At 40.0% G+C, this 22,992-nt stretch overlaps 1 protein-coding gene across 17 annotated transcripts in view; it reads right to left on the bottom strand.

Moving 5' to 3' along the window:
• Nucleotides 1-22,992, bottom strand: part of CDH4 (cadherin 4) — an 823,907-nt gene that overhangs the window by 290,174 nt on the left and 510,741 nt on the right. Inside the window, exon 1 of one of the 17 annotated variants that reach the window (XM_039498112.1) lies at nt 16,566-16,668. The exons of the other annotated variants lie outside the window; for them this stretch is intronic. The gene's annotated coding sequence lies outside the window, so the exon portion shown is untranslated. Of the gene's footprint in view, nt 1-16,565; nt 16,669-22,992 lie in introns of those variants that run through there. 17 annotated transcript variants of the gene reach the window in all.

Below are 22,992 nucleotides of genomic sequence, written 5' to 3'. Positions count from 1 at the left end.
TTTGGCCACTCCCCAGACTTATATGGAAACACACTTTTAGTCACGATATCAACTTGTGTTCATCACTTTACATATAATGTTGCTACATGCCTTTTGCCGTGACATTATCGATCAGGAAGTTATGAGTTTTTAAATTAAACCTTGCAAGGCACACCTTGTACAAACATTACAGTAGTATGTAAGGTGTGAAAACGGGAGCATATTCTGTTACACAGTGGAAATGAGATTACAGCTCAGGAGTGAATCCTTGTCCTGTGATCAGACCACTAGACCTCATCACACTCTTAATAAGATCTGAGTCTGAATCAAGGGTTAGCTGTAGTTCTGAGTACATCAGTCATTTACAGAATACATTCAGGAAAGAACAAGCAGCACTAAAGCTGGATCACAGCTGCTGTACACCTATGACAAGAACACTTTCAACTCCAATAATTCTTTCATATAGCAATAGGGACAAAATGACAAATCTGATTATGTTAAAATGCATCTCTTTCCTAGCTTCCCAATGTTTACAAATTTACCAGGTGATTTAATAAAAGAACAACTACAACTACTACTAACTATTGTCTCCATTGTAATGGAGTCAGTTCTGCCTGCAAACATGTATCACTTTGTATCTTGTGAAGTCAGCTACTGCATATTCATGTGCAAGCATAACTGCTTTCCCAAGGTCGAGTATTGTATCCACGTGTATCAAAAGGTAAGACTTTAGGTAAAATTTTCCAAAGCACCAAAGTGACTTAGGAGCATAAATCCTAACTTCCATTTTCAAAAGTGACTTAGGCTCCTAGGGGGAGAAATTTTTAAAGGTATTCATGTGCTTAGGTGCTTTTGAAAATACCACTAAGTGCCTAAATACTTTTAAAAATTTGGCCCTTTGTCTTTAAAAATAATAATATTGCACTAACATAGCATTACGGACCTGAGAGTGATATATAACTTTTCCATGTGCTAGAGACATTTTTGATTTTGGTAGACAACATTGATATTATTCTCCCTTCCCCGTCCCCCCGAAGGACAAGGGTTTTCCAAGTAAATGATTCATTTATTTTATATAATGTGCGCATATACATACACACACCCCATTTATGAAAATTCAGGAACTGTCTAACACATTTTGTCATCCTCATAGTAACTTAACCTTATTCTTATATGTCAGAGTAAATCTTAAAAATTCAGAGAGAGCATGCTGTATGGTTTGTCAAAAGGAGAAAATTCAAACTGAGCACTGAAAAGAGCTACTTAGTTGCGCTGTATACAATTTGTAGGTAATTCACATCACATTAAATCACATCAAATTGTACACAGAACAAAAAGTATGCCTGGAAGCATGACAATATTACTTTTTCATGGAGAATAATAATGCACGCTCTTTCCACATATGACTTCTGGTGAAATGAACATACTAATAAAGGGTCAAATCTTGGTCACACTTAAGGGAGTTTTGCCACTGACTACAATAAAATTGAGACTTGGCTTCAGATGATAATGTTATGTCCATAGTTGGCCTGAGATTTTGGAAAAAAAGTTCTCTTTCTGCAGCGGAAAATTAGTGCACTATTCTGATCCTTTTTTTACTTGTATGTGGGTGTAAGGACGTCAGTATCAGAGGACCTTCTTCACCTCACATCTATTGTTATTGTTGGACAAAACCCTTGTTGAGTTAAAACCTCATTGAGACTGATGCATGTGATCACACCCTTCAGTTAATATAACTGTAAGGGTAAAATAATCACAATCCCCCACCTAAAACAAAAGAGTTACGTTAGCCTTCCCAGGAGCTTTGGACGTAGTTGTGCTGATTACTCTTTTGAGTGAGTGTGTGTGTGTAGGGTGGTGATTGAAGGGGCGAGGGTGGAGAGAGAACACAGAACAAGAGAGACTCAAAAAGGCAGCAAGAAAGCCAAGCGGAAGCCTATAATTATGGTAGCAAAGAGTCCTGTGGCACCTTATAGACTAACAGAAGTATTGGAGCATGAGCTTTCGTGGGTGAGCCTGAGAGAAACCTAAAGAGAGGTTTCTAGGTTGGAGGTGTTGGCTGAAAAGAAGCTTTGGCCAATAAACTAAGAAACTACTCTTTTTGCCTTTCATTCCTCCTGCATTCTGAGAAGCAGGGCTTTGTACTTCCCTTGTAAATAACCAAGATTGCTTCAGCGAAAATACCAGACTCCTTCATCAATTTCTACTCCCAAATAGAACATCCTCAGGGCCCTGAATTTTGACTAGCCACTCAGGTCAAAAAGGGATAATATTATGTATATTGTTTGGTATACTTCCCTCCCAATAATAAGGCGGCAAGGTGAGTGATTACATACTGGCTTGTAGGAAGGGTTTGAAGTCCTACTCATTTTAATAACAAATTCAAGTGCGGTCTTGAGGAAGAATCTGGTTTATCCTTAAAGAGGGATGGCTCTTCAATCTCAGTCTGCACATACCTTCATCTGCACTTTGCATGTGCACTAACATTTGTGAGAGCCCTTTAAAGAGTGCAGGTGTCAGCATTACCACTTGCAAAATTAATGTGTTTTGCTAACCCACATGAAGACTTTCCCACATGTAGGTGTTAAACTATTTAAAAGGATGCACACAAGTGTTAGATATTAGCAAGTATTTGCATCTGCAAAGTGCTGGCACAGATTTGTGCATGTGTAATTTTCAGCACACACATGGAGGCTGGGTAAGGGCACATTTCGCCTGTAGGTCAATGTTCAGTTCCAGGTTAAGATTCTTTTTGTCCTTCTATGCAGAAAAAAACATTGCCTCATGAACAACCTGAACTAACTTAACTCTCTCCAAGCAGGATTTCATAAGCAGAAATGTAAAGTGATGTTGCTCATATTTGCACCTGGCTTGAATTTGGTCCTAAATGTCCCATACATTGCCTTCATCAAACATAAATCAAATCAAATATGTAATTATAGTACGTGTGTACATGTATATCCCTACATTAATGAGTGTTTTGTTTCAACATCCTAATCTGAAAGAACCAATTCTCCGAAGAGCTCTCTCAACTGGCAGATGTCTTCTGGTGTCTGATTTTCCTCCATCATGATTTTTGTACACAATAAGTTATTAATTTCTATTATGAGACCCCAATCCTGCAGTAAGCTCTATGGGCCAGATTTTTAAAGGTATTTCAATGGGCTTTAGGTGTCTAGCTGCTTTTGAAAATCCCTTTAGGTGCCTAAATACTTTCTAAAATCTCACTGTATCTGCTTGCATCTGCACAGACCTCATAGCAGGATTGAGGCCACAGAGATCATGTATGAAATTTTTGCCCAAAACATCATCCTTTTACATGTAGTTAAGCATTTCCCACTGTCTCAGTGTTAAACTTCTACATGGTACAATGATGTCTAGTCTTAATTGAATGTTAAAAGAAATATTTCTACTATATGGCTGCTTAATGTACATAATGGGAAAAGACAACCCTGATATAGATAATTATGTCCTACTTTGGTCTGGAGTCTATTTCAATCACAATGTGCACTCTCAGCATAGGAATGGACATATTTTTCAGCCAGAATTGTATGTATACTCATATATAATTAATAAGGGCCCTAACAAATTTGGATTCCAGACTCCTTGAATGTTTGAGCTGAGGCAGAAGATAATGTGTCTAATTGGTTTAAATGGACAAGCTGCATTCTATCAAGGCAACCCTCACTGTCTTTGTTGGATGCTCCTTCTGTATCCTGGCATATCATATATTTATTTTGGCCCAAGACAAGCATTTTTTTGGATGGCAGAAAACAAATGAGATGTAATATATAAACAAGTGAGAGCAACAAAATGCCCAACACTTGAATGCAAATCAGAGATATGTAGCATCTAGTACAAGGATCGGCAACTTTTGGCATGCAGCCCGTCAGGGTAAGCCCCCTTGCGGGACGACCTAGTTTGTTTACTTGCCACATCTGCAGGTTCGGCTTTGCCATCACAGGCCAATGGGGGCTGCGGGAAATGGTGCAGGATGTGCTGGCCGCGGCTTCCCACAGCCCCCATTGGCCTGCAGCAGCAAACCGCGGCCAGTGGGAGCCGCGATTGGCCAAACCTGTGGATGCGGCAGGTAAACAAACCGGCCCAGCCCGCCAGGGTGCTTACCCTGGAAGGCTGCGCGCCAAAGGTTGCCGATCCCTGATCTAGTAAGACGTATGCCTTGCGGTGTAAATGTACATGTACATTTGTCAATGAGATAGCCCTAGAGATCACTTTCAGATAAGCCTCTATGGGCCCAATCATGCTACCAGGTGAAGGTGTCCAATCAGGTCATATTTGACTGACCACATATTTCTTCACTCTATTCTCTACAATAGACAGTGCTTAACCCATCACAAAACGTTATACATCCTGGCCATTACAGAACTTATAGCCTCCAGACTTCAAGCTTACTGTACATTTCTCTAACCAGGGGGCTCCCAAACTGTGATCCATGTATCTCTGGTGGTACGTAAGCTTGATGTTCTATCCATTCACTTCACAACAATTATTTCAATAAGATGATACATGAACCAATAGGGTATGGGAACCTCTGCATCTAAATCAAAACCTATCTACATAACTAGTAACCACACTGGGTAAAACTTCAAAGACAAACTATGGTGCATAGGGATGATTTTCAAATTAATTAGACATAGCAACACTCACAGAGGTACATTCGTACTTAAAACCCTACAGCTGTCAAATGGATAACACTTAGGAACATAAATAGTACAATATATTAACAAGTTCACCAATATGGAGTTTGCTGGAGTTCAGAAGAGAATTATAAATGAGCAAGCAAAATACATGACAAGTTCACTGTCTTAGGTAGCATTCGTTTTTAAAGGCTTCATCGTGTTTCCGCAGTGTTTAGCTCTTTAGGGTTTTTTTTCCCCTTTGAAAATTGTACACTTTAAAAAAGTATACTGGTAATGGGTTCTGCTGCTTTAATTCAAAATCTGAATTGTGCATTAGTGTGCAATATTTACAGGAGATTCCCCCCTACATACTACCCTATTTTGTCATATTGTCTGCAGTAGACATGTAATTTTTATTTCCCCCTTAGCAGTGAGATAATTTGCCCATGTTATTTGCTCTGTGGGCATCCTCCTAACACATTCTGAATTTATATCATGATGTCTCTTGAAAGCACTATGAATCCAAGACATGCTGAATCAAACTAATGAAGTAACCTTCATACTAACAAACCCTCCCTGCCTCAACCCCAGAAGAAGCAGAGAGGATGTAAAACTGATAGACAAATATTTAAAATATAATTCTTTTGGACTCGGTCCACATGCTCTCTAGATAACGAGACCTTAACAAAGATGTAGATGCTCATGTGGAATATTAGAGCTGACATTTCATTTGAGGTGCAAATTGCTAAGCCTTCTTAATGACATCTTTTCTTGCCAGGTACAAGAAGCAAAACTATAAAATAACTTACTGTTTTCACACCAGTGAGCATGATCTCAACATGTTGCATTTCACTGAAGAGGTTTTAAATGAATACAATGGAAAGTTAGCTAAAAAAGAAAGATGCTAGTTACAATATTCACCCACATTTCTGGTTATTTTAAAAAGTGTCACCAAGATAAAGGTGACATTGATGGGGTTCTATCTGTCAATTTGGGGGTGGCCCAGGGCCACATCATTAAAAGCAGTCCCTTTACAGACAGAATGCACTGACAGTGACAAAGTGCTTTCTCCAAGTCAATGCTACTTGTCCTGAGGTACTCAGGGGGTTAAAAACAGTTTACATAAACCTAAATATTTTCATACTTCAAGTTCTATCTTCAGCTCAGTTTGTGACCTTACAATGCAATGTGTCAAAATGAAGAGGCATCTGGATATTTTATTTCAGTTGTAGTACTGGGTCGTGCACATATTTATACATTTTGTTTATGTGGCGATGTCACATCCTGTTCCATATTGGTCACACAGCTGCCAAAAAGTATTTTCATTAAAAACTTTCTGTAATTGGAGTTGGGGAGGGGACTGACAGTCCCGATTGTTAAAAAAAAAGAAAAAAAGAAAAAAAATAACACTGAGAATGCATATGAAAAAACAACTTTCTAGACGACATAGCATAACTAAATGCTATGGTACATACAAACTCTGTGAAAATAAAGAGATGGCTACATGGAAAGTGCTAGTTCCTTTAGTTATTGTTCAAGAGGTTATCAAAGTTCTAAAGAAATAATTGTGACTTTCCAGAACCCTGTAGTTTTAGCTCAGTAAAAAGATGGGTTCCCTGCTGAAAACGTCATCGGAGAAAGACATGAGATATCCCACAATTGGCAGCTTTTCTAATATATATCCAGACTGTAGCATTTAGCCACTGGGGTCTGGGTGGAGCTGCTGAGCACCATAGCCTGATCCAGCAAAGCATATTCGCATGTGTTGACTTTAATCATATGAGATTTTAAATCAATGGGGTTATTCATGGAAAACACTTAAGTATATGTTTAAAGTTAAGCACATGCTTAACTCATCAATTTCAATAGGCTTTAAAACATGCTTAAAGTCAAGCATGTACTTAAGTGCTTTCCTGAATGGGCTGAAAGTTATGCATGTGCTCAAACACTTTGCTGGATAAGACTAGTGCTCAATGCCTTGCAGGCACCCATAGTTTCCAGAGTGGTGCAATCAGCGACAGAGAGTGATGCAACATTAGTTAAAATTCTCTTATTTGAAAGATCTCAAGAGAGCAATTTCCAAAGTTACAGCTCCATCACTCTCATTTTTGGGTTAAAATTAGGGCTGTCGATTAATCGCAGTTAACTCAAAGGATTAACTCAGAAAAATGAATCGCAATTAAAAAAATTAATCACGATTAATCACAGTTTTAATCACTGCCTCAAATAATAGAATAGCAATTGAAATGTATTAAATGTTTTTGGATGTTTTTCTACATATTGTGTTCTGTGTTGTAATTGAAATCAAAGTGTATATTATTTTGATTACAAATATTTGCACTGTAAAAATGATAAACAAAAGAAATAGTATTTTTCAATTCACCTCATACAAGTACTGCAGTGCAATCTCTTTGTCATGCAAGTGCAACTTACAAATGTCAATTCTTTTTTGTTAAATAACTGCACTCAAAACCAAAACAATATAAAACTTCAGAGCCTATAAGTCCACTTAGTCCTACTTCTTGTTCAGCCAATCGCTAAGACAAACAAGTTTGTTTACATGTACAGGAGATAATGCTGCCTGCTTCTTGTTTGCAATGTCACCTGAAAGTGAGAACAGGCATTCGCATGGCACTTTTGTAGCTGGTATTGCAAGGTATTTACATGCCAGATATGCTAAACATTTGTATGCCCCTTCATGCTTCGGCCACCATTCCAGAGGACATGCTTCCATGCTGATGATGCTTGTTTAAAAAAAAAAAGTGGTAATTACATTTGTTACTGAATTACTTGGGGGAGAATTGTATTTCCCCTGCTCTGTTTTACCTACATTCTGCCATATATTTCATGGTATAGCAGTCTCGGATGATGACCCGGCACATGTTGTTCATTTTAAGAACACTTTCACTGCAGATTTCACAAATCGCAAAGAAGGTACCAATGTGAGATTTCTAAAGATAGCTACAGCACTCGATCCAAGGTTTAAGAATCTGAAGTGCCTTCCAAAATCTGAGAGGGACAAGGAGTGGAGCATGCTTTCAGAAGTCTTAAAAGAGCAACTACAGAACCTGAACCACCAAAAAAGGAAATCAACCTTCTGCTGGTGGCATCTGACTCGGATCGTGAAAATGAACATGCGTCGGTCTGCACTGCTTTGGACTGTTAGCGAGCAGAACCCATCATCAGCATGGACGCATGTCCCCTGGAATGGTGGTTGAAGCAGGAAGGGACAGCTGAATCTTTAGCACATCTGGCACGTAAATATCTTGTGACACCGGCTACAACAGTGCCAGGAGAATGCCTGTTCTTACTTTCAGGTGACACTGCAAACAAGAAGCGGACAGCATTATCTCCAGGGTCGGCTCTAGGCACCAGCGTCCCAAGCATGTGCTTGGGGCGGCACTTTTCAAGGGGCGGCACTCCGGCTTTTTTTTTTTTTTTTTTTTTTTTTTTTGCTTGGGGCAGCAAAACACCTGGAGACGGCCCTGATTATCTCCTACAAATGTAAACAAACTTGTCTGTCTGAGTGATTGGCTGAACAAGGGGTAGGACTGGATGGACCTGCAGGCTCTAAAATTTGTCATTGTTTTATTTTTGAATGCAGTTTTTTTTGTACATAATTCTACATTTGTAAGTTTCAACTTTCATGATGAAGAGATTGCAGTACCTGTATTAGGTGAATTGAAAAATACTATTTCTTTTGTTTATTTACAGTGCAAATACTTGTAATAAAAATAAATATAAAGTGAGCACTGTACACTTTGTATTTTGTGTTTTAATTGAAATCAATATATTTGAAAATATAGAAAACATCCAAAAATATTTAAATAAATGGTATTCTATAATTTACAGTGTGGTTAATCACGATTAATATTTTTAATCACACGATTAATCACAATTAATTTTTTTAATCGCTTGACAGCCCTAGTTAAAATAACTTTTCTGTCATGCCCACTACCCTAATATGATTGCCTGGATCAATCTCGTCCCTCTGTAGGTGCCCCACATCATTATTCCTTTTGTTCAAAAGTAATGCTTATTGTCGGCCAATGTGATCTTAGAGGATTAAAAAAAAAAGGGGGAGAGGAGGAAAAATGATTGCAGCCAATGTCTGTTCACAGTATAGTCTTTGAACATAGTAATAGTGCAGCCTTCACATTATACACTCAAAGGTCATGGACACATTTGATATTATATGACCCCAGTGGATCATAAGACAACCTTGCTCTCCTTGGCTACACACATGCCTCATAAAAGATGAATAAACATAGGCTTGTCTGCTAGCTCTTACATACCCTCAATGTAATCTTGAGGTATTATTGTGAATCTCTCCAGACTGCCTAAGCCCCTGGAAAGGACATTTTATAAAAGGCATTCATCATTTGATAAGAGGATACATCTGGGATATTCCCTCTCTGAGGTAGCTACTGGTACTGTTTAACAGAGGGAAGTGAGAATCAGCAAAACAATCAACAGTACCACCCAGGAGAGAAATAGCCCAATTCTACATCTGAGCATTCATGTCTTTTTACAAAGATTAAAATCAGAGTTGATTTTTAACTAACGCCACACACACATCACAGTGATAAAAATATATTCTCAATCTGTTCCTGAAAATATGTAGACAATATGATCTGGCAAAAAGCAACATCAATGAGAAACAAAAGCAGTTTTATCGGTGATGAAATGCTGGACTTTAATTTACTAAATTGGAGAAGTTCAGAAAAGTGATAACTTTTCATGAAAAGTAATAGCATCACCCCCCAAGATAACCATAAATATTACCATTGTCACTGGCCCTGATATAAGTCAGTATCCCTCTTCAGGACAACATTAAGCATGTGCTTGCTTCTTAAGTGCTGTTGCAAATCAGGATGGACTTAAGTTTGTACTTAATGTTCTCTTGAATTAGGGCCCTTAAAAACAACATCCCCACCATGACTAATATCTTGAAAGACTTTTGACCAACATTTATTTGATAATAATAGATTTACCTTCCTAAATAGATCCATGGTATCAAAAAATACGAATGCTTATTTATTTATTTTTTACAACCTAGCAATATTCCATTGCATTTCAACGTTTATTATGGGAAAATTGTTTATCCAAAATTATAAATGGTTGTTGTGAACAGCAATTTTGATCTATAGGCAAATAGCAACTTTATTTATTCATTCAGTACCAAAATGAACAGGCTTACAAAAGTAATTTTAATTACCAAGCCTTTGTTCAGCAATTACTTTTTTTGTTCAAATTTGATTTCTTTTGTTAATTTGAATAAGAAGTCCATTCTGTGCTTGCTGTGTCCCTCTTTCACATGCACATTTAAAAGATTAGTCTTAATTATGGATTTCAATATACAGTGCTAAAAACAGCAATAGATGCAATTCATGGCTTTCTGCTAATTTCTCAGCAGGAACTAACATTCTGGCATAGGAAAATAAAGGATGAAAATTACTTCTAAAGTTACAGAGAAGAAAACTTCAGCTAAAAGCAAATAGTGCTATATTTATCTTACAGAGTGTGCGTTCATTTTTCAAAACTACCTTAAGATTTTTAAAAGTATTTAGGCATTGCTCTGCTCAATGTTACAAGGGCTAAGTGACTTAGGAATGCAAGTCTTATTTTCAAAAGTGACTGTGGCACTTGGGAGCCTAAGTCTAACAGAAAATCAATGGGAGTTAGTTGCCTAGTGGGATTTTCAGAAGCACGTAGGCACCTATCTGCATCGTGCCTAAATACCTCTAAAAATCTGGCCCCTAGACACTTCTGAAAATTTTATCCTTTACGTTTGTGTGTCTGATCTCTTTTCAGGATAAGAACTCTATTAGTTAAGTGTTTGCAAAAGCACTTTGAAGATGTATTATTTATAACAATTCATCAATATGTGTGAATTAGAATTGGTCAAATGATGGGAATTTTTTCCATGAAAAAGTGCCCCTTTTTTACTACAAAATTTAAATTTTGAAAAATTTCAACCAGTTCTAGTATGTATTTAACACCCACACATTATACATATATACACATTTACATATTATACATACATAGATATACATTTCTCCTGGTGACAATTTCTAGAAAGTGGTGGCTGTCCTTAAAGACCTACACTGTCCTCCTCTTCCCGCCACCTCCAAGTCATTTAATTTATGGAGCCTGCATGTACATTTTACACTGAGAGATGTCACATTCTTCCCTCTCTCTCACACCAAATCCCTGTGAGTTCAGTAGCCATGCTGCCTGCTTGAATTAAACGATTCATCAGCCCCTCTCTATTTGTCCAGGATCTGAATGTGTTCATTCTTTTTTTTCCTCTCTGCCCTTTTCTCCAATTCAGTTCAGTTTGAATTTCATTACAGCCTTTCTTCCCAGGAGTCTTTGTACATCCACATTCATCCACATTCATTCTGAATGGCAAAGTCTCACTATCTGCTGGGAATGCTGACAACAGATTGTTTCATAATTAATTGAAAAGCAAAACCTGGACATTCTCAGTCACCTGCTGATGGGAATTACTTTGTACAACTTCAGTAAATCAACAGTGCGCTGCAAAGAAAAACTACAGGTCAAGTTAACTACCAGCCATTTGACTGTGAGCTAACTGTACAGTTTAAATTAGTGCTTATTTTAAGGAATGCTTTTAAAAGAACAGCTCCTACAAAAATGAGAAATATAGAAATTTGGAGGTAGATTACATCTAGTTAGTTTAGCTAATACTTGCCTTCAGGACAAGCTTGCATAAGAGTATGGATTCCACTTCGAACCACTAAGAGCAGGTCACTGCAGATGTGCAAAATGTGTCACATGTATTTTGCCCACTGCTGTCCCCAACAAAAAACAAGTCTCAAAAATTGTACTATATTTATAGTACTGAATTAATTAAAAGAATTGCTGGATCACTTCAGTGTGTAATGGAGGAAAAAAAATACATATCCCACAAAGTAACACCTGTATGGTATTTTGTATGCAGGATTTTTAATCTCATGTTCTTCTGATTTTGGACCAGTCTTTGGTCTCAGATACACTGGTGTAAATCTGGAATAAATTGATAGAGAGTTAATACAGATTTACATGAGTTTATCTCAGATCAGGATCTGCCAAATAAGAATTGCTACACCAGATTAGACCAGTGGTCCATCTAGTTCAGACTCTTATTTCCAACAGTAGCCCACACCAGCTGCTTCAGAGGAAGGGTAAGAAAGCGGCTTTCAGTAGTCAATTATGAAATAATCTGCCTACTAGGGAATGTTGTTCCTAGCCCCCCTCTTTAATTAAAGGTTGATCTGAACATGAGGATTTATTTAAAAACTCTTATTTATTTTTTTAATCTTTACTGCTGTAACTTTGCCTGTTCTCGTTATCCATATAAATATCTGGTTCCTTTTTGAACCAGACTAATCTTTTCATTATATAGGAATTTCCAGACTGGACCAGACCAGATGTCGCTATAGTCCAGTGTCCAGTCCCTGACAGTGGCCAGGACCACATACTTCAGAGGCAGGTGTATGAACAAAGGTGTTCCACAAAGGGTAATTTCAAGTGCCAAAGTAATTCACCACACGTTCAGAAAAGGAGCAACTAGATATCCCTTTGAACAGGGCTGGCTCCAGGCACCAGCCAAGCAAGCTCATGCTTGGGGTGGCAGATTCTAAGGGGGGGCATTCCGTCCAATCCTAGGGCAGCACGGCTGGCCTTTTTTCCCGTTTTTTTTGTTCGCCACTCTGGCTGCCCTGTAGGGGGCGGCAGCACAGAGGAGGGGAGCACCCTGCTGAGAGCCGGCTGCGTGCTCTATCTGCCCCAGCCCGTGCCAGGTCTGCAGCAAGCCTGGCAGCCCGCGTCCTTCCCTCCCCGCCGACCGGAGCGGCGCGGAGCCCTCCCAACAGGTGGCGCTGTGGGAGGGGCCAAATGGTGAGCGCCCTGGCTGAAGGAAGCCCTGGCCGTCCCCCTTCTCTCTCTCCCCCCGCTCCCTTCCCTTCCCCGCTGCTAGCCGGGGCGCGCACTCCACTGCCCGGGGCATGTCTGCAGCGCAGGGAGTCCTGCTAGCTGAAAGTTTGCACCCTGGCTCCGGCCGCCCCGCAGGTGTATTTGTTTTGTTTTACTTGGGGCAGCAAAAGAGCCAGAGCCAGCCCTGCCTTTGAATATATACTGCACTCCACCGAAGTTTCAAACCAGGTGTAAAGACCTATATTTGCAGATTTTTGATTCGCAACAACTGACTCTTTTGACTCATTATTACCTTCTAAAGAAGTGGTACTAAAGACCGCTTTCTCTGCCTGCAACTCTGGATTCCAATTAGTGCTCTGCTCACTCCTCCTAAACTTGCCACGAGGAGGCACCAATACAATATACTGCATCATCATGACATTGTCATATGTTGTGGTTGTATCATGGCTCTTTATGACTCCATTCAAAGAAGGAATGATTCTCCACCTGTAAAAGGTGATGGTCTATACAAAATTCCATTTGCTTGGACGTTCTGTAACTGCACATTCATTCCACATGGAAACAAACCATACTTTAGTTTGGTGACTTTAGAAATTATTGTATTAGCTTCACTAGCCATTAAACAGTTCCTTTTAAAGTCAAACTCCATTCTCCCAGTGTCCTCTGAAATCTCATGTAAGTAGGATATAAAATAGAGTTCCTTTTTGCCTGCAATGCCTTCGGAACGACATATAGATGAAACTGTATGAATCCTAGAAGGTTGTAGAAGTACTACAGCTTCCACAAGAAGTAAGTTTTTGTAGAAGGCCCAGTTCTGAAATATTTAATGCTTTGAAAGACAAAGGCATCACTCTTTTGTTGAGCATGAGCTCAAAAAAATTACTGCAAAGTTGGCTTCAACACCAAAAACAAACAAACAAACAAACAAAAGATGAATATTCTTAACTTTTGGGATCACCAAACTGACAAAGCTAATGGCTAATAGTTTAAAAATGCTTCCTTTGTTCTGTTCAAGATGCTTTATTAAAATAAGAGTTAATCTCGTACTATGTATTAAAGCATTGTGCCTAGTGACAGTGTAGTAAAGGATCTGTCAGGCATTCCATTACAAAACCCCATTTTCAGCCATAAAAAGTCCCTCTGGGCTGAAACTTGGCATACAAGAAAACTTGAAAGAAATCCATTTTGTGGGTTTTGAATTATAAGAGTAAAAAGAAAATTGATTTAAAATGTTTAAGGGACATTTTATGCTTTTATAACTAAAAAATAAGATTCATGTTTTTAAACAAAATTTTTCTGGTCCCTAGTGGGAAGCACTCATATTTGCTACTTAAAACAAGTAAAAAGAAAGAGTTTTGATTGTAAAAAATCATCAACAACAACAACAAAATTGTGTGTCTGTGTGACAACTTAAGATTGCACAAACACTATCTCTCCAGTCTCAGTTGGACATCTGCTGTTTCTAAGTCACATTAAGGACACTCTCAAATAGGTAGGCATATATGTATGACAAAAGAAAATAAATGGAGTGGAGGTAGAAGAAAGAAAAAATATAATTACTCTGGGAGCCATATGAAAGCAGACTTGATTTCTGCCTCTAAGTGAAGAGCACATGCTTATATAACTTGGGTAGCCAAAGATACAGCCCATGAAGTTATGGCCTATTGCGGACCTTTGGTCTCAACAAACCTATCAAAGAAAAGCATGTTGCAAAATCGATCCATTATATGCAAAGTAGGTGTTTGTTACTGTTCTTTCTCTTGGACTCATAGGAAGTTTCTCTGTGTGCTCTGGCCCAATTCAATATACATACTGAGTGCACACATAATGTCCACACTTTAGGGGAAGGAAATGCATTTGTGCCTAGCAGAACTCAAAGGCAAATAAAAGCTTCTATAAAAACTGTCAACACGAATAACAATTATGCCTCCTCTCTGAAGTTTCAAAACATTTGGAGTGACCAGATTAAAAGATAAAGACACTGGTTATACTCAGTGGACCAAGAGTGGAGGTCCTGACTCAGCCCTTACACAGGAAAATTCTTGCTGAAGTCAATGGAATTTTTTCTGAAAAAGGATCAAGTAAAAATGGAATCAGGACTTCCGGAGCTGGCTCTTTATAGTCGCAAACCCAAAGTCTTTACTGAATTCTCTCTCAATCAAAACACTAATTAAAATCACTGGTCCAAACATTGAGTTGCTTATTCCGTTTTTACTGTGTCCTTACTGAAGCAAATGCTCATGGACTTAAAGAGCTTATCTGAGAAAGCAGCTGGAAGAAACTGAGTCAAAACTGAGCGAGGACGTTCAGGATTTGACCCAGTGGGAGCTTTGCCTGAGTAAGGACTTGAGGAGCTGGCCCAGTATCGTCTTCCCCCAGTAAGTTAAAAAAAAATGGGATGCGCCATGCCTGATTGCAAAATTATTTCCCTCAAGGAGTTGCTAACCCTTGCCTAGCTCTGGGTCTTTCTTCAGCTCACTGTGTCTAAGCCAGTCCTGTTGTTGGTTCATGTAAGGCTCTCTTTTCATTCATTCCTACAGTATGAATTTAGCTACATTCCTCTGTCATTTTTTTCTTCAGGCCTAGAAGCTCTCTCAGTGGGGAAGATCTGTAGCTGCTACTGAGACTCTGGTTCTTCTTTCAGCGTTTGATTACCGCAGTGTGCTCTCTTCTCCTCTCGTTCTGCTCTCGCAGCTTCACTGTGCAGCGAGAAGTCTTGAGGTTTTTGTGGTCCTTTATTGTATTTTCCTGTTATTGCTGCCTTCCACTCCCTTCAGGCTTTTTTCACCCAGGCCAGGATAGGTTATTCTTTGAGAGCGTGGAAGGCCAGCAGTAGGCTTTGACCATCTTCCTCAGTCCTGTCACATTTTACCTGCCTGTGTCTTGGGGACTGGGAGTTTGTCCCCTCTGAAATCCACTGTCCTCCTTCATGCTCGTCTGTCTTTATTTCCCACTAGCAAGGACATTAGTCTCCTGATACATCAGGTATATGATGGGGCTTACAACGCCTACTGTGTCATATCCTTTCCACCACTTCTTCTATGGGCCCTGGCAGCTATTGAGAACGTCCTGCTGCTTCACACCACTGACTGTACCATATTAGATATCAGCCTCATGGGGATGCTAGCAGAAATCTGCACTACAGGCTCTCTCTCACTTAGTTTATCCCCCCTCCCAAACCCCCAAAACAACTCAAAGGACATTTTAAACTCACATTGTTACTAAGTGATGGAAAAAGTGAAAGAATGTAGTAACATAAAATAGTGCCAAGGGAATATCAACATATTTTTAGGAGAGAGTCCATTCTGAAATAAAACAACTAGTCTGTGTCAGGCAATAGCACTCTTCACATTATCCACTTTAATTTTCCACTGGTTAAGAGGATCATAAAACAAAATGATTGAAATAACCTTCTGCCATGTTTACACCTCTCCCCTCCCCCAGAAATCAATAAGGAGTTTTGATTTACCTTGAATTCTTTCTCTGTAATGTATAATGAACATATAAATCAAATACTCACAGACACACACATTTCAGACGGCATGCAACACCAGTGTTTTGGTTTGCATGATTTTTTTTTTAAAGTAACTGACTGGATATTCTTTCCCATATTGGCTAGACAGCAGGAATTCTACGTTACCTGTGTTATTTTGAATGTCGATATTATGAGACAAGTAGACCATCTTTATGTTCTTTGTTTGCTTTCTAATTTATTTTATCACTGAAGGACTCTTTCCATAAAATTCTCTCTTCAGTGAGAATACAAACAATTTCTCACAGGTTAAGAAATAGGAAATATTAATTCGTGGATTGGTTAGCTTTTATATTTTTTGAGCTCTTGCAGATAATTGTTTTTTTTTTATTTTAAAGTGAAGAGGAGAATGAGCTGTATTGGAGTACTGTCCATTTTATGAAGGAGCCAGGACTAGACAAAACAGTAAATGTCTGTGAGGATACCAGGTTATACGACCTTGCATGACAATAGAGACTATTCTCCTGACTCACCTTATCAGTAAGACCAGATGTGTCTGATTAGTTCCCAAACCAAGATTATAAGTGGTTGACAGTCTGTCTAAGGCAACATACTAGGAGCAGGGAATGGAGGCTTCTGCAAGGTGAAACATTAGACATAGCCAATCACACATCAATGTTTGTGGTTATTTATGTTACAATAAAAGAAACCCCAGGAAATGGGTACATTTGGCCCCTACTCAGTGTGGTGTGTTAGGGGCATAGGAGAATCTAGTAACTGAATGATTTCTTTTCCCTATTTATTGGTGACTTAGGCATGGTCTATGCTTATTATTCAGTATTTATATTTTAAGTGCATTGAGAGGCTCCAATCAAGAATCTACGCCCAATTATGCTCATCACTGTAGACAGAACTGGTCCAGAAAGTATCTTATGGTGTAAAACAAGAGTGTTTCTTTTAACCGTCATGGTGGATGAACTAAGCCTCGCAGAGCCTTCCACTTAGAGTTAAATATGTATTAAATAAACAATAAGTTAAACACAGAAAAACTGCACCCCATAAGCTGCTGCTTCTTGGTTAGGGTCTCCAAAAGCCCCTATTATGGGCTTAATTAAGGAAAATAAATGATAATTCACAATTCAGGAATAATTTTTTTATTCAAAAACTCAAAATAACTAACAACTTCAAAGTGTGTATGAGTGAGAGAGCGAGTCAGAGACTGAATGGCCGTCTGGAAATAGTGTCAAGTGGATATCACTGGAGAGAAAGGTCCAGTGGTTAGTTACTAGCAAGAGACTATGAACACCTGAATTCAATGTCCTGCTCCCCCAAAGACTTCCTGCATGAGCAAGTCAATTCTTCTCTCTGGGTCCCACTTTCCCAGCTATAAAATGGGGATGACAGTACTTCCCTACCTCATGATACTGCAGTAATGCAGGCCATATAATCATCTCTAGCTTGAAACAAAAGCTGCTCATAGGAGTGCCAAGATTCTAACTGACTGGAAACGTTTTTTGTGACTCTGAATAGCCTCATGAATATCAATACTACAATTGGACAAATTAGTTCAAATCTATGTAGATACAATGTGATAACTCCATGACTGGAAGTCTCTCCCATTGATGTTTTATTTTATAAAGTGTTCCAGTGCATCACAGATAAGATACCATTGTTCTCGGATTTTCTTTTGCAGCCACTTACACACAATGCTATACAAATCTGTCAATTCCACTTTCTCTAATTGTTGTTCCACTTACTATTCTTTTCAGCTGCCTTCAGTCCTGAATGACAGAGAGATTACAGAGTATGCAGACACACTGCATGAAAGAGGTATATTTGGAAAAAGGTACGTAGGAATTTAGCTGCATGACTCTCACTAACCTCCTGGAGGAACATGTGGCTATATCCTTAAGACCAGTTTTGAAAGCTAACCCCTTAAAAATACTCAGACTTATGATCTCACACCAATTTTATATATATTTACTTGAGTGGAGTTACTTCAGATTTACAACTGTGTAAATGACAGAAAAATCAGGCTTTTTTGTGTCTAATAACCACAACTACTTAGGGAGCTTTACTGTCATCATCTTCCCTAAATCATATTATCACAAATGTGTGTGCGTATGACCAAATCTACTCCAGGTTGTCAGAGAATTTTGTAAGGGGTATGAACTCAGGTAAATTGTAACAACTCCCCGCATATCAGGTAATGATTAATTATCAATAATACTTTGTACTTACAAACAAACCTTTCAACCAAGATTCTCAAAGCAATTTACAAAGATGAATGTTATCATGTCCAGTTTAGATAGATTTGCCCAAGTAGTACAATGCAAAACAGTAACAGTGAGAACAGAATCCAGGTGACCTCTGGATCAAACACTACACATATTGCCTTCCCTTAGGCACACAATACCCGACCATGTATATATTACACATTTTCAATGCTACTGGGATTTTAATTCCAGTGTAATCCATAATCTATATGGTAAAGATATACTGGCTGCAGCAGTGTAAAGAATCAATGGCAGTTTTATTGCAACCACTGCCACCCATGAGCATATTTATATAGGGGAGGAGGTCAGTAGGAAGGATGCAAACTCCTGGAGTGAAAAAAATTTACAACATAGTAATGGGTAGGCTGATATTCATTTCTTTTTTTTCCCCTTCACAGAACTTGTATAATCTTCAATAATTATAAAGTTATATAAATAATTTGTCCAGTATTAACACAATTTTTATATTTATCTCTGACAAGCCATCAAATCTGATGTTTTTACCATGACCAACCGTGACATTTGTCAACTGTGCCCATGATTTACATAGGGATCTATTTATAAAACGGTATTAAATAAAAAGGACCACATCATCAGTGCTATCTGTAAACCAATTTAGAGGAGCCTGTGTCAATATCTGATATTTACTAGATTTTATGTTTATTTTTTAAAAGGCACTGGCTTCTAGTTATTTTACTTTGCCTGCCTTTTTAGCATACATATAATACCCTTAATAAGGTCTTCTCAAAGAGCTGGAATCTGAGAGGAAACCAGCAATTGACTGTTACTGTTTATCTTTTAATTTATTTAAAGATTTGGACTTATTTTGGTCTTCCAAATAATAATGATAATGTAAAGAATTCAACATGAAAACAATAGCGCTTGATGTGTTACCAGCTCTTACAGTTTATCATTTGTTTTTTGAGTTTTCTGTTTATGTAGAGCGATATACACACATCATACATTTTTTAAACATGTGGCCAAAGCATCAAAATATTGAAATGATACATAAATAGGCATCATTCAGGTCATGACCCTGCACCTATTAAAGACACTGGCAAATATCCCTCTGATTTCAGAGATACAGGACCAGGGTTTCAATGTATTTGATTTAGAGGCTGAATTGACTGTGTGCACAGGACTGGGATCCAGGCTTTCCTGAATGCTAATCTCAGCTCTGCCATTGCTAAATCAGAGCCTGATCCAGAGCCCACTGAGGTTAACAATCTTTCCACCAGCTTCAATATGTGCAAGATGAAGCCTCTTTTCACGAGATTTATGATATTTGGTGTTCTTCTCTGGGCCCCAGCTCCAGGAGTCAAGGAATTATATGAGACCTACAGCTGTCATAAAAAAAAAAGGGGGAGATTTCTAGCACTCTTGGCAAGGGCGTTGGAGCCTTCCAAAAAGTGAGGGGGTTGGGGGTCCCCACTCCTCCAAGGTCCCGCCCCCAGCCAAGCCAGAAGCCAGAGCAGGGCTGGAGAGTCCGGCCTTTGCCACCCGACCGGGGTGTATGAGGGGCCTGAAAGCAGCCCCCTGCCCATGTCCCCGCTCCCCAGGGCAGATGGAGGGACCCAGGCTCCTCACAACTGCCCACACAGCTCTCCTGAACCTGGCTCGGGTGCGGGGGGGAGCCCTTGGAACCAGAGCCCAGACATGATAAAAGCCGCACAGGCAGCTGTGGGGAGCCGCCGTGGACTCTGCACCTGTCCACGGTGCAGGGAACCCTCCAAGAGCAGCCCCTGGCCTGTGTCCCTGCCCTCCAGGCCCCCCACCCAGGGCAAATGGAGGGTCCGCGGCGCCCCACAGCTGCCCATGGCGTGGCTCTTACTGTGGATGGGCCATGGCTCCAAGCCCCCTCCCCCAGCTGGAGCCAGGTCGGGGAGAGCTACACAGGCAACTGTAGGGAGCCAGCATGGAGTCATGGATCCTCCACCTGTTCTGGGTCGGGTGGGGACACAGGTTGGGGGCTGCTCTCAGCCTTTGTGCACCATGGGCAGGTGGAGGGTCCATGAGGCTCCCACAACTGCCTGGCCTCCCTGGCTGGGCTCTGTGCTGGCCTAGGCAGGGGATGGGTCCTCATGGGGTCTGCCCCAGCAAAAAGCAGATGGACTAGGCCTGTCCACTTTCGAAAAGTGGGAGGGCTATGGCCCCCCTGGCCTCCCCGGTTCTGGCACCCCAGACTCTTGGTTGTGTAGAAAAGCTTGAAAATGTGACTCATAAAGGCGCAAAAGCCAGAAGACAAATAAAAATAATCTCAAATTTATTATTTTTAAAATCTCAATACTTCTAAGCCAACCTCATGATTTTGGGGGGACTTGACTCGTGACTTCTGAATGCTTGGAAGTTGGCAATACTGTAGCTCATTTTCTCCATCTGCAAAATGAGGTTAAATAATAATTACAGTATTTACCTACTCCCCAAGGATGTTGCAAGGATTAATGTAAATGTTTCCACAGTGTTTTGAATATGTAAAGCATTATATATGTTAAGTATTATTCCCATTTGCATGTTGCAGAGCAAACAAACTAGATCCTGGATCTCTATTAAAAAAGAAATCTAACAAACCTGAACTTCAGTTAAAGCAGCCTCATCAATAACAAATGAACCATCCGTTATTAGTACTGCATAATGTTATGGATAGCTGGACAAAAGTCACTTAAAAGAACGTATCAGAGTGTCTGAACAATCTTCATCATCATTTTTAATGATCTCAGAAGTATTTTCTTCAACATTAGGGAATTTATCACAACAACAGTGCCATACGCCACTACTAAACACTGGTGAATCCGTGGAAATAAGGCAGAGCTCTGCCGTGTGCCACTGCATGGAGGAGAACAAGTTAAAGACTGAAGACTTGCCTCTAGCGCATCAGAGGAAAATGTTGTAGAAAATCTTTCTGTGTGACATTCTTCCCTCTTTAATACGTTAAAAATGGTTTTAAATAGGGTGCAATTTATCAGCTGGCCCTTGTTTTCTTTTTCCATGGCAGGAGATCAACAATTGTCTAGCACCACTGTCTTGTCTATGGCAAGAATGAAAAGAAAGAGCTCCGGGGACTGTATATATCCCAAAAGGCCTCATTCTGACTTTGGATGTGCATGTACTTCAGTAGAAAACACCTGTGGGTAGCTAAAGCAAGAATATGTTTCCCACCCTGGATATATATAAACTTCAAAGTCAGAATTCTTGGCAGAGTTCTTCTCTGCTTACATATATTTTACCACAATGTAGACGAAGGCTAAAGTGGAGCTAGAGCTGCAACATTTGGATCTGGACTTCCCTGAATTTCAGGGGTGGCTGTATCTTGGGGTTTGGCTTAGGCTCTCCTCAAATGATTAAATATTTCTCTCTCTCAGCAACTGTGCCTTCGGGGTGTGAGTGTAGAGGAAAACGAGGCGTCCCGGTACACCACCACCATTACACACAGTTCAAAGGGAGGTGGTGAGCCGGAGTGAGGGTGGGAACAATGTGTGGATTTTGGTTACAACAGGACACAACGCAACTCTCTAAAGTGTCAGTGGGGGAAGGGTCACAAAGGGGAAAAGGCCCTGGGGAAGCATCTGCAAGCAGTGCTAGTGATTCCATGAAACCAAACGTGGCGCTACAACAAGCAGGCCCTTGAATACAGAACCCCAGGGCTAATTCTGTACACTGAAGCTTAGCGGGATCTGGCCCTCAAGCCGACCCAATCTAACAGCTTGGATGAGGAAAAACAGAGCATGTGTGATACAGAGCATTGTGTGATGATGGTCTTCCTGGTAAGAAAACTCAACTCCCTATGTCTGTTTCAGCTTTACCTCTTTCTGTGAATATATTTTCATTTATTTATTTTTAATTACTCTTCTTTCCCTAATTGGGACAGAGACATTATGGACCTGATCCCTAGTTCTGGTTGAACGCTGCTTGGTGTAGGACCCAAGGAGGAGGCAAAAATGACTGTATATCACCTTTGGACTTCCACAAACCTCAGGTCTACCAGGTGGAAAGGCAGTTTGGCACCCAGCTTAATTACAGCAGCCTCAATGCTGCTCTAACTTACTGTATGTAATAATAGCCCCCTAAAAGGGCCATTATGCCAGCTGGGAATCTCTGGGATTCATTGTGCTCTGGCCACACCTCTTCCCTCTGGCATGCCCCCAGTACATCCTTTCTGGTGGCATGTGTACCATAAAGCCACTTATGTTGGGTCTAGGCCAGACAGAGATCCTCCCACCCCAGGTGAATCCTCAAGCTGCTTAGTTAGGGCAGCTTTCCAACCCCTTTGCTCCAGCACGGACAGAAAACTCATCCTCATACTTGTGGGGTGGTCTTTCCATATGAAAACGGCAGCAACATGTGAGTGTTCTTCTTGTGTAGATTACGCAAACAGGAGGCAGGCTGGGGAGCACCTGCTCTGAGAAGCTACATGTAAAATAATTATAAAATGTACGTAAAATAATTAAAACTGAAAAAAAAATCTGCCATCTGTACCCACTCCCCAGCAGTGTTATACTGTAGGCAAGAGAGGGAAAGAGAAAGGGAGAGGCAGAGAGAGAGACACACACACAAAGGGTTGTTTAGAGACAGACACTCTCGGGAATGGCACAACCACTGTGCACACACACGGGGATTCTCTCTCCCCTCAGACAGGAAAATTTCATGCCCACTAAGCTGCGTCCATCAGCAAGCAGCATTCTGCAAG

This window comes from Mauremys reevesii, linkage group 13 (genome assembly GCF_016161935.1).
Source record: "Mauremys reevesii isolate NIE-2019 linkage group 13, ASM1616193v1, whole genome shotgun sequence".
NCBI classification, from domain to species: Eukaryota; Metazoa; Chordata; order Testudines; family Geoemydidae; genus Mauremys; species Mauremys reevesii.
The sequence above is the reverse complement of the archived record's forward strand: the minus strand, read 5'-3'. Positions and strand labels throughout refer to the sequence as shown.